The 9,771-nt window shown below is 49.9% G+C and overlaps 1 long non-coding RNA gene across 1 annotated transcript; it reads left to right on the top strand.

Moving 5' to 3' along the window:
- Nucleotides 1-1,084: 1,084 nt before the first annotated feature.
- Nucleotides 1,085-4,708, top strand: LOC116989734. Its single transcript, XR_004416303.1, has 3 exons — nucleotides 1,085-1,104; nucleotides 1,919-1,924; nucleotides 4,606-4,708. It is a non-coding gene; the product is annotated as an uncharacterized LOC116989734 (long non-coding RNA).
- The last annotated feature ends 5,063 nt before the right edge of the window (nucleotides 4,709-9,771 follow it).

Here is a 9,771-nt window from a genome sequence, read left to right as displayed (position 1 = left end):
AGTTATTTAGTTTCAAACGGTTTCATGATTATCGAGGATGCAACGTAACAGAAATGGCGGGCAGAAAACATCCCCCCCGCCCTCGGGCTCCTCCTCCTCCCTTTTTCCTTCCTTCTCCCCCCCACCCCCCATCAGTCTGAAGAAGGATTTCGGCCCGAAACGTCGCCTATTTCCTTCGCTCCATAGATGCTGCTGCACCCGCTGAGTTTCTCCAGCATTTTTGTGTACCTGCAACGTAACAGAAATGGCCGCAGTCACCAAAACCCCTGTAACCACCCGCACCATGCTGAGTAACCCCCGCATATGCAGGATAACTTCCTGCAGGTATGGCGTCTGTAATAGCTCAACATAGACTGTGAACACAGTGACTGATCTACAGTAGTGATACCTGGAAGAGGAGACTGAGGCTACCACAGTCACATTTGGGAGAGGAGACTGTGCTCCTACCTTTCAAAGCACCCATCCATAATACTGGTGCCCAAGAAAAACAAGGTGACATTCTCGTCTGGAGTCATGTCGTCATACAGCGTGGAAACAGGCCCTTTGGCCCAACCTAGCCATACAGACCAACATGTCCCAACTACACTAGTCCCACTTGCCTTTGTTGAACCCATATCCCTCTAAACCTCACAGTCTAAAGAAGAGTCACCTATTCCTTTTCTCTGGAGATGCTGTCTGACCCAATGAGACTCCAGCTTTTTGTGTCTTATCTTCGGTGTAAACCAGCATCTGCAGTTCCTTCCTACACACTACAACAGTGACATTTGGCAGAGGACAGGGGTGGCGGGGGTCAATGACAGTAACATTTGGGAGAGTAGAGAGAGTACGTGACAGTCACACTTGAGAGAGAAGAGGGAGCCTGTGACAATAACACTTGGGAGAGGAGAGGGAGTCAATGACAGCAACATGTCATGGCATCCAAGCCAGGCGACCCTGCGTGCTGGTCCCAGAAACGGATCTGTAACTAAACTAATACTTGGGAGAGGAGAAGGAGCTAGTGACATGCACACTTGGAAGAAGAGAGATCGTCAATGACAGTAACACTCGATGGGGGGGGCTACACTCTCATCTCGCTCTAATTTCACTTCCACCATCGGGAAGAAGGTCCCAGAGTCTGAAAACTGTGACCTTCAGTTGAAGAACAGCTTCCCAGGAACCATCAGACTCTTGAACGCCACAAACACCAACTAAACTATGAACAATGAACTGACTTAGTTGCACTAAGGGACTTTGGGTTTTTTGTACTAGTATTAGGGTTTGTAATTTATTCATTTTTCTTCTTTATCGTGTTGAAATGTTATCTATGAATATTATGTTTACAGGTTTAGGGGAATAATAACAGTGGAAGAACATAGTTAAGAAGGAGGAAGTCTTGGATGTCTTGACAAACAATAAGTTGGATAAGTCCCAAGGCCTGATCAGATCTGTACGAGGGAACTGCAGATGCTGGTTTACACTGAAGATAGACACAAAACATGGAGTAACTCAGCGGGTCAGGCAGCATATCTGGACATAAAGAATAGGAAAAGGGTCTCGACCCGAAACGTCACTTATTCCTTTTCTCCAGAGATGCTGCCTGAGTTACTCCAGCTTTTTGTGTCTATCTTCAGCCTGATTAGATATATCCCAGGATACTGAGAGAAGTGAGAAAGAAGATTGCTGGGGCCTTGACAAAGACCTTTGTATTCTCTTTAGCCACAGGCAAGTTCCAGAAGACTGGAATAGCCAATGTTCTTCCTTTGTTGAAGAAGGGCAACAGGGACAATACAGGAAACTATGGGCCAGTTATATCAGTGGTCGGAAAATCATCGGAGATATTCCTTGGGTGTACAAAATCATGAGAGGAATCGATTGGGTAGATGCACAGAGTCTCTTGCCCAGAGTAGGGGAATCGTGGACCAGAGGACATAGGTTCAAGGTGAATGTGAAAAGATTTAATAGGTATCCAAGGGGTGACATTTTCACACAAAGGGTGGTGGGTGTATGGAACAAGCTGCCAGAGGAGGTAGTTGAGGCTGGGACTATCCCATTGTATAAGAAACAGACAGGTACATGGATAGGACAGGTTTGGAGGGATATGGACCAAGCGCAGGCAAGTGGGACGAGTGTAGCTGGAACATTGTTGGCCGGTGTGAGCAAGTTGGGCCAAAGGGCCTGTTTCCACACTGTATCACTCTCTAAGAACAAACTTATTAAGGGTAATAATCAACATTGCTTTGTGCAGGGGAAGTGCTGCTACAAATTTGATTGAGATTTTCAGGAAGTGATGAAGATGATTGATGAGCATAGGGCAGTGGATGTTGTCCAGTAGACTTTAGTAAAGCATTTGACAAGGTCTCTCATGGTGGGATGATCCAGAAGATGAGGTCACATGGGATCTACAGTCAGTTGTTAAATTGGATTTGGAATTGACTTGGTCTTAGAAGACTGGGATACTGGTGGAGGAGTGATTGGCTGACTGGAGGTCTGTGACCAGTGCCGTTCGACAAAACACGAAATGCTGGAGTAACTCAGCGGGATAGGATGCATCTCTTGAGAGAAGGAATGAGTGACATTTCGGATTGAGACCCTTCTTCAATCAGAAGAAGAGTCTCGACCCGAAACGTCACCCATTCCTTCTCATCAGAAATGCTACCTGTCCCACTGAGGCTCCAGCATTTTGTGTCTATCTTCAGTGTAAATCAGCATCTGCAGTTCCTTCCTCCTGCACCCGTGCAGAACACATGGACTTCATCAACTTCACCACCAATTTCCATCCTACACTCAAATTTACTTGGACCATTTCAAACACCTCCCTCCCCTTTCTTGTCTCACAGTCCCATCACAGGTAATAGACTATCGACTGACGTTTATTACAAACCCATTGACTGCCACAACTATTTCGACTATACTTCCCACCCTGCTCCCAATTCTACGCTGTTTCTGCGTCCAAGATGAATGAATGAATGAATAAGTTTATTGGCCAAGTATTCACATACAAGGAATTTGCCTTGGTGCTCCGCCCGCAAGTTCCTAGCCATCACAGGTTCTGACATCCCCACCAACAAAGGGATCTGCAGGAGTCGCTGCCTCAAAGAGGCAGCCAGTATCATCAGAGACCCACACCACACTCTCAATTCACTCCTGCCAACGGGAAGAAGGTATAGGAACTTGAAAACAGTAACGTCCAGGTCCAGGAGCAGCTTCTTCCCTACAACCATTAGGCTATTAAACACTACAACTCTGAGTTGTAAAAATAAGCTCTGAGGTGCTTGGCCTTGTGGGCACTGTTTTTGTCTTTATTATTATTTTTTGGTGTGTGTGTGTGTATATATACGGTTTCCTCCAATACCCCAAAGACATGCGGATTTGTAGGTTAATTGGCCTCTGTAAATGGTCGCTGGAGTGTAGGGAGTGGATACGAAAGTGGGACAACATAGAACTGGTGTGAACGGTTGATTATTGGTCGGTGTAGACTTAGTGGTGTATCTCTAAAATTAAAACTAAAATAGTGGAAGGAATGTGTATAGATGGGGAGGAGAGAAATGCGTGAGGGTCCAAGTGGTGCAAAGGGAAGGGAAGGTAGGAGAGAAGGGGGGGGGGGGGGGAATCCCGGAGGAACTCCTGAAGTGATACAATGGAATTATATGATTGGCCTCAGGCAACCACAGTCACCCATGTTTAAGAAGGTACTGCAGATGCTGGAAAATCGATGGTAGACAAAAATGCTGGAGAAACTCAGCAGGTGAGGCAGCATCTATGGGACAACAGATGGCACAATGGGCTAAGTGTTCGTCTGGCAACCGGAAGGTAGCCGGTTCGAATCCCGCTTGGAGTGCATACTGTCGTTGTGTCCTTGGGCAAGACACTTCACCCACCTTTGCCTGTGTGTGAATGTGTGTGAGTGATTGGTGGTGGTCGGAGGGGCCGTAGGCGCAGATTGGCAGCCACGCTTCCGTCAGTCTGCCCCAGGGCAGCTGTGGCTACAGAAGTAGCTTACCACCACCGAGTGTGACTGATGAGTGAATGAATAATGCGATGTAAAGCGCCTTGAGTATTAGAAAGGCGCTATATAAATCCCATCCATTATTATTATTATTATCTATGGAGCGAAGGAAATAGGCAACGTTTCAGGTCGAAACCTTTCTTCAGCTTCAGATGACTTTGTAACTTTGTCAGCACCGTAGGTGGGCGCTATTTATTTACCTTGGGTATGCAAACAAAGAATGTCACTGTGCCTCGTCCCATGTGACAATAAAGTCTTCCATTCCATTCCAACAACTTTAATCTCTCCTTTCCACATCCTGCCACCAGTTAACATATTACCATGAACACATTGGGCGGCACAGTGGCGCAGTTGGTAGAGCTGCTGCCTCACAGCGCTAGAGACCCGCGAGCACTTTCCCTGTGGCCGCATGGGTTTCCTCCAGGTGCTCCAACATCCCAAAAACCGTGCGGGTTTGTCGGTTAATTGCCGTCTGTAAATTGCCCCTAATGAGTGGGATAGTGGGATAACATAGAACTAGTGTGAACATGCTCGAGTGGGCTGACGGACCTGTTTCCATGCTGAAGGGCCTGTTTCCATGCTGTATCTCTAAAACTAAAATATAACTACACCCAAGGTAGCCGGTAAACCGTGACCACTAGGTTCAAGAATAGCATCCTGCCAACTACCACCAGGCTATTGAACAGCACACAACACTAACCTGAGTAACTGTGATCTTCTATGTATTGTGTCTGCTTACACCATGGACTTTGCTTTTGTGCTATTATGGTTACCTGTCAGTTCATTTACTGTATTATTGATTATTATATATTTATCTGTTGTGTTAATGGTTTAGGAGGCGTAAAGCTACACCAAGTAGAATTTCATGGTTTCATTGCTGGTACATGTAGCAGTGGTCATGACTGACCATGGGTGATGCATCCTGGTCGGATGCAAGCTTGGGCGATGTCATATGGAGGACAGGCTGTTGCCCATGCAGCACATCCCCCCTCTCCAGGTCGCTAATCGATCCAAAGGAACAGCAGGGCCGTTACAGTTTGGCACCAGCGCCGTCGCAGGAGCTGTCAGAGCGAGGTTGTAAACAACGACGAACTGCCTTAGGAGCTCCGACTCCGGATTTTCTTGAGGTTTACTCCAGGAGCCTTTTCCATGACTGGATATGGCCACAAGGCAGTGGAGGTTTTAAATCAGAGTTTTCCCTTTCCTAGATGGACAGCCTTCCCAGGCTGATGAACCCCATCTGCCTGAGACTCGTGGGGGCGGGAGCGTCTACCTTCCCGTGCAGGTCTATAGCACCCTGCCAAAAGAAGCGTCACCTGTTTATCTTTCCTGCCAAGGCAAATAAGAAACGTATCTACTTCAGTTAGAACATCTGCGATGCTTCTAAATTTTAGCTAGTAAACCTTCTGTCTGCTTATATCTCCTCTTAGAACAAATGTATCAACCTAGAAATTAATCAGGAGAGATAAAAATAGAAAGAACTGAGCAATCTTTTTCCCAGGCAGGAAATATCTAAGACAATTGCAGGGCTGCCAACTCTCACGCTTTCGGCGTGAAACTCACGCCCTGGAGCAATTTCTCACGCCCTCACGCTCATGGCTGAGTTCAGTCCCTGCACAATTTGTCCCTTAGCGCCGCGTGCCAGGGATCTGTGCGGTCCGGGGAAGCGCGTCAGTTGGCGGCTGTGAGTGACGTTGCGCCTCTTCTCTTTCTTGGTTGGATGTGCAGCCGCCGACAACATGAAGCAGCCGGAGATGGAACTAACCAGGTGAATCAGTTGTAAAACCTGGGGGGGGGGGGGGGATGGATTATTAATTAAGTATAAATACGAGGAGTCCTCAGTAGTGTGTTTAGATCTTTTGCAAACTGTTCCCAATAGAGAGAGAGGGGTGAGAGGGAAGAGAGAGAGGGGGTGGAGAGGGTAGGAGAGAATGGGAGAGAGAGGGGGAAGAGAGAGGGGTGGTAAGAGAGGGGGAAGAGGGAGAGAGGGGGAAGGAGAGAAACAGGGGAAAGAGAGAGACGGGGGGGGGGGCAAAGAGAAAGGAGATAGAGACAGAGGAGAAAGAGAGAGGGGAGAGAGCCTGGGGGAGAGTGAGGTGGGAGATATGGGGGAGAGAGAGGGGGGGAAGAGAGAGAGGTGAGAGGAGAGACAGAGAGAGGGGAGAGAGAGGGGAGAGTGTGTGGAGAGGGAGGGGGAGATAGAGAGGGAGGGGGCAGAGAGAGGGGGACGTGAGGGGGAGAGAGAGGGGGAGGGAGAGAAGAGGGGGAGAGAGAGAAGAAAGAGGGGGGGAGAGAGAGTTAGGGGAAAGAGAGGGGAGAGAGGGAGAGGGGGGAGAGAGAGGAGAGGGGACGAGAGAGGGGGGAGAGAGGTGGGACGGGGAGAGTGAGGTGGGACGGAGAGAGGGGGAAGAAAGAGAGAAGGGGAGAGATGGGAGAGAGAGGGGGAGAGAGGAGAGAGAGAGGGGGAGAGAGAAGAGAGAGGGAAGGGGAGAGAGTGAGGGGGGGAGACGGGAGAGAGGGGTGAGAGGAGAGACAGAGAGGGAGAGAGAGAGGGGAAAGAGAGATGGAGGGGAGAGAGAGAGGGGGGTTGAGAGGAGAGAGAGTGCATCCTGGAGGACAACCAGTAGCTGCTGGAAGTAAGTACCAAGCACTGGGTAGAAACGGTGGAAGATTGTGGACTTCAAATGGGGGTGGTTGGAGAAAGCATCCTGCTTGCCTGCTAGATTTTCACTTACTGTAACTGCAGGAAAAATGTTCCCGATGTTGGGGGCGTTCAGAACCATGGGTCACAGTTTAAGAATAAAGGGGGGGGGGCAGTTAGAACTGAGATGAGGACAAACTTTCTTCACGCAGAGAGTTGTGAATCTGTGGAATTCTCTGCCACAGAAGGCAGTGCAGGCCAATTCGCTGGATGTTTTCAAGAGAGAGTTACATTTAATTCTTGGGGCTAACGACATCAAGGGATATTGGGAAAAAACAGGAAAGAGGTACTGATTTTAGATGAACAGCCATGATCATATTGAATGGCAGCTGGCTCGAAGGGCCGAATGGCCTATTCCTGCACCTATTTTCTATGTTTTATGCTTGAGTATATGGCAATAAAACTCGATCACTTGATTTTTAATCATTCATGCATGGTGGAGGTATAATGTAGTCATAGAGTGACACAGTGTGAAAACAGGCCCTTCAGTGCAACTTGCCCACACCCGCCAACATGTCCCAGCTACGCTACCTGCTTTTGGTCCATACCTCCAAACCTGTCCTATCCATGTATCAGTCTAACTTTTTCTTAAATGTTGGGATGGTCCCTGCCTCAACTACCTCCTCTGGTAGCTTGTTCCATACACCCATCACCCTTTGTGTGGATAAAGTTACCCCTTAAAAAGTTACCTCTTAAAAATACTTCATACAAAAAACATTGAAATCATACTTCTACAGTGCACTAAAACATGATTTTAATACATCAAATTTCAAAAAGTTCCTACCCTTGGAGGGGGACATCCTTCTACCACACCCTCTCCCCACTCAGTTGCTCCACTCCCTCACCGGGTACCCCCAAGGCCTGAGATGAGTGATCGCACAGCCTCCCCCCTTTCAAAAACGCTCCAATCCAATGTAAAGCATATATCTAGTATTCAAGCGCAAGTTAAAAGACTCGCTGCAGTATGCACCATATTGCACAATTCCAATGGTCGCTATGCTCCCTCGGGCTTGGTCTCGCAAATTCTCACTCCCAACTCTCACCCAATGTTGGCAGCCCTGCAATTGCCACACGGTGGCGCTGTGGTAGAGTTGCCGCCTTGTAGCACCAGAGACCCGGGTTTGCACATTTTCCCTGTGACTACAAGGGTTTTCTCCAGGTGCTCCGGTTTCCTCCCCCATGCCAAAGACGTGCAGGTTTGTAGGTTAACTGGCCTCTGTAAATTGGCCTTAATGTGTAGGGAGTGACTGAGAAAGTGGGATAACATAGAACTAGTGTATGGGTGATCGATGGCTGGCACGGGCTCAGTGGGCCAAAGGGCCTGTTTCCACGCTGTGTCTATAAAACTTAAACATGAAAATATCACCTATCCATGTTTTCCAGATATGTTGCCTGGCTCGCTGAGTTATGCCAGCACTTTACTTCCTCTTTTAAACATTAATCTTCCCTGCACCTGATCCATATCCATCCATTCCCTGCATATCCATGTGCTGTCTAAAAGCCTCTAAAATGCCACAATTGCATCTGGTTCACCAGGGCTGCCAACTCTCACGCTTTGAGCGTGAGACTCACGCCCTCAAGCAAACTCTCACGCCCTCACGCTGATCAGAAATTTCTCACGCTCAAAACCCGGATAAACTGCATGGTCCGCGGGTGTTGGAGAGCCGGGGCTGAGGGAGGGATGGACCAGAACCAGCGGCGGGAACAGATGCGGGGAGCCGGGACTGGCGAGTGTTTGTGGCGCTGACATGTCGCTCGCTGCAGCTCTGGCCATGGAGCACTCCGGACAGTGCAAGTCCCGGGCTGTCGGGGGCGTCGGAGGCGTTCTGCCGCTGCCGCGAGAGTCTCTGTGCCGAAGGGACAGACTCTCAAAGGGAAGTGGAGAGAGAGAGAGGGGAAGGAGACAGGGAGTCAGTGGAGAGAGAGAGAGAGGGGGGTGAGAGGAGAGAGAGGGGAGAGACAGAGGGGGAGTGAATGGAGAGAGAGAAGAGGGAGAGGGGGGGAGAGAAAGAGGGGTGAGAGGGAAGAGAGGGGGTGGAGAGGGAGGAGAGGGTAGGAGAGAATGGAATAGAGAGGGGGAAGAGAGGGGTGGTAAAAGAGAGGGGGAAAGAGAGAGAGATGGCGGGGCAAAGAGAAAGAGGAGATAGAGACAGGGGAAAGAGAGGGGAGAGAGAGCCAGGGGCAGAGTGAGGTGGGAGGGAGAAATGGGGGAGAGAGAGGGAGAGAGAGATGAGAGAGAGGGGGAAGAGAGAGAGGTGAGAGTAGAGACAGAGAAAGAGGAGAGTGTTTAGAGGTGGTGGGAGAAAGAGAGAGAGAGGGGGGAGAGAGGGGGGAAGAGAGGGAGAGAGAGAGAAGAAAGAGAGGGGGAGAGAGAGAGGGGGGGAGAGAGTTAGGGGAAAGAAGGGAGAGAGAGTTGGGGGAAAGAGAAGGGAGAGAGAGGGGAGAGGGGGGGGGAGAGGTGAGGGAGAGAGAGGGGGGAAGAGAGAGGGAGAGAGAGAGAGAGGGGGAGAGAGAGGGGAAGAGAGGAGAGAGAGAGGGGAGGAGAGAGAGAGGGGAGGAGAGAGAGAGAGGGGGAGAGAGTGGGGAGAGAGAGGGGAAAGAGGGGAGAGAGAGGGATGAGAGAGAGGGATGAGAGTGGGAGGGAGAGAGAGGGGAGAGAAAGAGAGGTGGTGAGAGAGGGCAGAGGGAGAGGAGAGAGAGAGGGGGAGAGAGAGAGGGGGGAGAGGGATAGAGAGGCAGGGCTGCCAACTCCCATGCATTGAGCGTGAGAATCACGCATTTCACCAAATTCTCACGCTGATCACAAATTTATCTCGCACTGTTGTGAGAAATTCTGTGATCAACGAAAATTTCAAAACTCACATCAACTGCATGGGCCGCAGGTGTTGGAAGCAGAAGCAGTGGCAGGGACAGATGCGGACGAGGAGCGGGGCTGGCGAGTGTTTGCCGGGCTGGCGAGTCGCTCACTGCAGCTCCGGCCATGGAGTAGCCTCAGTGCAAGAGTCCCGGGCCGTCGGAGGTGCCGAAGCGTTGCGCCGCTGCCGTGAGAGTCTCTGTGCCGAATTCGCCCAGGTGACCGGCATGG

The sequence above is a fragment of the Amblyraja radiata genome, chromosome 29 (assembly GCF_010909765.2).
Source record: "Amblyraja radiata isolate CabotCenter1 chromosome 29, sAmbRad1.1.pri, whole genome shotgun sequence".
NCBI classification, from domain to species: domain Eukaryota; kingdom Metazoa; phylum Chordata; class Chondrichthyes; order Rajiformes; family Rajidae; genus Amblyraja; species Amblyraja radiata.
Note: the sequence above shows the minus strand (reverse complement) of the source record. Positions and strands in the feature narration are given on the sequence as shown.